The sequence below is a fragment of the Carya illinoinensis genome, chromosome 3 (assembly GCF_018687715.1).
Source record: "Carya illinoinensis cultivar Pawnee chromosome 3, C.illinoinensisPawnee_v1, whole genome shotgun sequence".
In the NCBI taxonomy this organism is placed as follows: Eukaryota; Viridiplantae; Streptophyta; class Magnoliopsida; order Fagales; family Juglandaceae; genus Carya; species Carya illinoinensis.
The window spans coordinates 8,166,557-8,172,465 of record NC_056754.1 but is presented as its reverse complement, the minus strand read 5'-3'; the positions used below and the strand labels follow the sequence as shown (position 1 = coordinate 8,172,465).

The 5,909-nt window shown below is 30.3% G+C and overlaps 1 long non-coding RNA gene across 1 annotated transcript; it reads right to left on the bottom strand.

The window, feature by feature from the left end:
• Positions 1–3,998: 3,998 nt before the first annotated feature.
• On the bottom strand, positions 3,999–5,663 carry LOC122305737. The gene is made up of 2 exons (XR_006241219.1): positions 4,284–5,663; positions 3,999–4,112 (listed from the first exon to the last, which is right to left on the bottom strand). It is a non-coding gene; the product is annotated as an uncharacterized LOC122305737 (long non-coding RNA).
• Positions 5,664–5,909: the final 246 nt, after the last annotated feature.

Genomic DNA, 5,909 nt, shown 5'->3' with positions numbered 1-5,909 from the left:
CCTCATTGGTAAATGTGATTTGAATTAGGAACCCGCTTGCACTCGTAGTGGGTAGGTTGTGTAATAACCCAATCCCCAAGTCCAAAGACTAAGCCTGGCCCAACCCAATGTAAAACTCATTTTCCCCTTTCTCTTCCCCACTTTCCATTATCCCACCCCCAAATTTCCCTCAACCAAACCCTCCCGCCTCTGGTCTCTCACACAGATCTCTCTCTCTCTCTCTCTCTCTCTCTCTCTCTCTCTCTCTCTCTCTCTCTCTCTCTCTCTGTTTTATCTCTATCTTTGTTTCCCTTTCGATTCTTGTTTTCGCAACATTATCTCTCCACCCATAGCCACTGCTCCACACTGTTTTATCCTTACCAACCAAAATATTAGGTAAATTTTTTTCCTCATAAGGAGTATATTTAATGAATTTCAAATATAAGATTGGTTAAATTTTGGTGTTTTGAATTGTTGAGAACATACTTAGTTAATTATGATGTTGGGGTGTGTTGAAGATGAATTTAATACTCAAGTGTTAGTAGTGGGTGTGTACAGTTCGAGTTGGTGACATCCTAGAAAATTGAATCTTTGATCTTTCTTTTTTAACATGTTTGGATGTTTTCAAATTCGTCTAAGTTTCATCTAGACTTGTTTAAAGGTAAATTAGTAAATCTTAATTATGGGTATTGGCTAGAATTAATCTATGTTTATGTCATTGTTATATGGTTGAGTTTAGACCTTATTTTACGTTGAGATAATAAGGGAATAGAGGTCGGTATATGTGTTGTCCAGTAGCATATTTATAATCTAAGAATTTGGGGTTTATCAATTGTGAGGATAATCTTTTTGGACAAGTCTAAATTCATGTTATTAAGGATTAGGTGAAATTTTAGAGTTAAATGAGATCATTTTAGCATAGAAGTTGACGTATTGTAATGGTTTTGAAATATGTTCTTAGTGACCATTGGCAAAGGAATATCGTGTGATTACTTTTGCCTAGCAATCGAGATAAGTGGCTAGCTTTTTAATGGGTTTTTGCAAAAAGAACTGGTTGTTTTTGTTTAGAATGATGCACTTTGATATTATATTTAAACTTGTGTAAACTTTAGCTTTGTGCACATTTTTATACTATTTTGAAACTTCTTGTGGGAATTGTACAAATTTTGTAATGGTTGAAATGTTTGAGAAATTCTGCATGGCTTATTAACTTTTGGAAGTTAAATGTGAGCATGCTATTTATTCTTAAGCCCATGATATGACTGTCTCTGTGACATGTTTGATGCCCCTCGTGGAGTGGTGTTTTTCTGGCATTATATCTTCATGATATATTGATGCCCCTCACAGTTTGATGTCTTCGTGGCATGATATCTTTGTGGTATATTGGTGATTTTTCTATTATCATGTGGCATTGAATATGATATTTTGCCAAATATGTTATTTGAGATAAAATTGTATTGCTCACATTATTTTTTTTATTGGAAACTTATTCACTTTCTTATAGTCTAAGAAAATTGCCAACTTCCACACCCCACTAATCAGCCACTTACTAAGCACATGGCAACTCTCCACTTCATTTCACATCTTTTTTAGAGTTGTAGAAAATTCATTCTTTTGATGTGATAGCTTTTGAGCTAAAGAATCCAGAGTAGACTTGGTTTTAGTCGATTGAGGCTGGAAGTTTTGGGGCTTGATACTTTGGTTGTTTGAAGATGGTTTTGGTTGTACGGAGAGTTTTCTTATTACTATATCTTAGTTATTTTTATAGTTTTTGTCAGATTACTTGTATTGTACTTATTTAGAATTTAATCGCTTTAACCAAATTTGTGAATTAACTTTTGAAAATCATTGTATTATAGTTGTGAATAGTTTAGAAGTTGTGTATTTGATATATATTTATAAACATAAAAGCTTTTTTAAAAAATATAGGCAAAACTTAGTCCGTTTATGGTTTTGGGTAATGACATCCTTACACACTTCTTTTACCATTGCTTTATTACTTAATAATTTGTTTTCTTTTGCTCTTTGAATTTGGATTAAAAATTTCAGAATATGACTTTCTTGTATAATCTAGTAAAAAATAAATTAAATCAACCAACATAATTATGTAATTTAATTAATAATAAATTCAATTTTATAAAAATATATTGAATTTTGATATAATTTATTAAAAATATATAAGTTTGATATTCTTCTTCTTATAATTTACAATATGTATATGACACTTGAGCGCTATGAAAGGAGGTTGCTTTCTTTCTAAATGTGTTTTAAAAACTCAAAGAGTAAGGAAAAGAGGTTGCTTTCTTTCTAAATGTGTTTTAAAAACTCAAAGAGTAAGGTTGTGTTTAGGTATTGAGAGTACCTCAATACTTTTCAATATATTTTATTATTATTTATTATTTTATTATTACTTTTTATATATTTTTATTATTATTATTACTTTTTATTATTATTTAATATTTTATCATCACTTTTTATCTAATTTTTACAATTATTTATAACATATCTTAATATTTCTCAATATTAAAATTTAACCTAAAAGAAAAAAATAGTTTGATAATAGAGTAGTAGTTAAGAAAGTGTAAGGGCGTCAACACAAGCAAATCACTCAAGAAATATGACTTAGCAAATCTAGACACTGACATGGAAGAATCCACCTCAGCAGAAGCTTTAGGAATATCACCGTGATTTCGTACTCTATTATTTCTTTGGCAGCTAGTGCAACTGAATTCATTTTCTAATATTCCTTTCTATTCCTTTGTACTCAGGTCTATAAATACACAGACCTATCATACTAGCATATGGTGAAATGAATAGAATTTGCAAAGGCGGTGCTACTCCCACCGCTAGGACTTCCTGTTTATGTATTTTTGAGGTTTTTTTTTTGTATTTTTTATATATATTTTTTTAACATATTTAAATATTTTTAAAAAAATTATAATATTATTAAAAAATACATATTTAATCGTTAAGTAAAAAATAATAATAAAAAGATTAAAAAAATTAAAGCGATAGAAATTAATGATAAAAACTATTAATAAGAGTAGTATTTTCCATTTTCATTGTCTGGTGTTCTTATGGTAGCAGAATACAAAGGAATATATTAACTTTTTGAATTTAGGGTATTACAAGTTGTCTACTCGTTACCTGACAAGACCGACGGATTGAGCAGGAGGGCAGATTTGCGCGTGCTCAACGCCCAACCTTACTTTTCACATCATCTCCGTGCTAGTCCAATTAGAACGTCACATGAATGGACAAAAATTAAAGGAAAACGATTCTTGAACCAAGAATTGTGATAGACAATCCTAACAGATTATATATATATATTTTTTTTTACTAAAAGTTAAAGAAGTAATTATTAGTAAATTGATTTTTTTATTTTTTAAAATTATTTTAAAATATTAAAAGATGGTTGAAAATAAAACAAAAAAGAAAAAAAAATATATATCTCTTATATATTAAAAGTGCGGATGGGCGTGCTACAGTGTTAGGAACAGTGTTAGGAACAGTTAATCTTTTTTCCGTTTTTTTTTTTTTTTTCGTCCAACGTTTATTTTCCCATTTTACCCTTCAGTTTATTTGGCATTTACGGTGGTTTACGTTTCAGTTGTATTCCACCGACAGATGTTTTTGTCTTTTTAACTTCCCACCGACAGAATTTTTTTTTTTTTTTTTTTGCCGATTTTGCCCTTATTTTTATTGTTTGCTTCGTTGTCCTCAATGTCGTTTTGCTTTGCCGGCTTGGTGTTATTGTCTTTTTACGGTTATTTCTGATCTCTTCATCTGATAAAGTGAATTGAACTACAGTTTAAATATTAAGATTTCTTTCATTTCGTTGTGGCTCTACTGCGTTCTACACTCTCAGCGATTGAATTTTAGGTACGCTTTTATTGTTTTCCTCAGTATATTTATTGTAAAATTTAATTGTGTTGTATGAATGAATGAATTTCTTACATTATGTAATTAGATGACATGTATATGTATTACAGCAAAAAAAAAAATGGAAAGATAAAAACTGTGTTTGCATATTTACATCTTTATTTACAGAGAGTACACCGAACAAAAAAATTTAATGATTGATATACAATTTCGATTTTCTGAAATTTCATCTTCTGGTTTGTTGTTGTGTGCTGAGAATAGGAAAACAAAACCGTAGTTAGTCAAAAATACAAAACCCAGTTCGTAAATTGTTGAAAAAAAAAACTATCGGATTGAAAATTTTTGCTCTACATGTAAAGTATATGTATAGTGATAATATACATCAATACACCAAAAAAATACACAAATGAAAAAAATTTGACCTTCCGGCGTGGCCGTGCGCTCCCACCAGTAGCCATTTGCAGCGCTGCGGTGGTCGTGGCCTGCTGCGCGCGGCCATAGTCACGACCCTGAGAAAGAAAATAAAACAAAAACAAATCTGTTCAGATCTAAGAGGAAAAAAACATAGAAAAAAAAAACAAAAACAACTGAAATGAACGGAATACAAAACTGTAAAACATTAAAAGAAGAACAAAATACAAACATAAATCAAACAACAAGATGAAAGCTGTGAGAGAGAGAGGCAACGGAAGATGAAACGAGAAGGACCGGAGAGAGAGAGAGAGAGAGAGAGAGAGAGAGAGAGAGAGGAAAAAGACCGTTCAGATCTAAGAGGAAAAAGAAAAAAAATTGAAAAACCGTAAAAACATGAACAAATCTATTGTACAGATCTAAATGTTAAAAATAAAAAAATTTAATTTATACTGTAAAGATGAGTGCTGCGAACGAAGCTGGAAAATAACAAAAGAGGAGAAAGAAAATAAAACAAAAACAAATCTGTTCAGATCTAAGAGGAAAAAAACATAGAAAAAAAAAACAAAAACAACTGAAATAAACGGAATACAAAACTGTAAAACATTAAAAGAAAAACAAAATACAAACATAAATCAAACAAGAACATGAAAGCTGTGAGAGAGAGAGAGGCAACGGAAGATGAAACGAGAAGGACCGGAGAAAAACGAGTGCTGCGAACGAAGCTGCAAAATATTAAAAGAACAAAACACAACAAAAAAAATGAAACAAAAATAAATATCTTGAGATCTAAAAGCAAAAACAAAAAAAAATGAAAGACCGTAAAAAACAATGTTCATCTGAAAGTATGAAAAAACAACAAAAAATATACCAAATAACAAATATATTCTAAAGAACAATCTGGATGTAAACGCACAAAAAAAAATATATAAACATTCGAAATAAACGGAATACAAAACTGTAAAACATTAAAAGAAGAACAAAATATAAACATAAATCAAACAAGAAGATGAAAGCTGTGAGAGAAAGAGACAACGGAAGATGAAACCAGAAGGACCGGACAGAGAGAGAGGGAGGGAGAGAGGCGACGGAAGAAGAAAGGAGGGGCGGCCAAAATCTAGGGTTAGGTTTAGAGGACTGAGAGAGAGAGAGAGAGAGAGAGAGAGAGAGAGAGAGAGAGAGAGAGAGAGAGAGAGAGAGAGAGAGAGAGAGAGAGGCGACGGAAGAAGAAAGGGGGGGCGGCCAAAATGTAGGGTTTGGTTTAGAGATGCTTTTATAGGGCTTCCTAGGGTTAGGGTCAAATTACTTTTCTGCCCTCGTATCATTTGTTTATTACCGGATTATTTAGTTATATATTTATATTTATATTTTTATATATCTGTTAACATATATCTCTACATAGATACGGACCACCTTTCAATTATACATATAAATATTTATATATTTATATGTATATATAGTTATATTATATAAATAGATTTATATATTTATAATCATTTAAACTTTATATTATATTTATTTACTTTCAATTATCTACACTTTTAATCTTACTCATATTTAATATAGATTTAAATAATGATTTTAAAAATGATTTAAATAGTTATGGAAATATAAAAAATTTAATTATATAAATATTA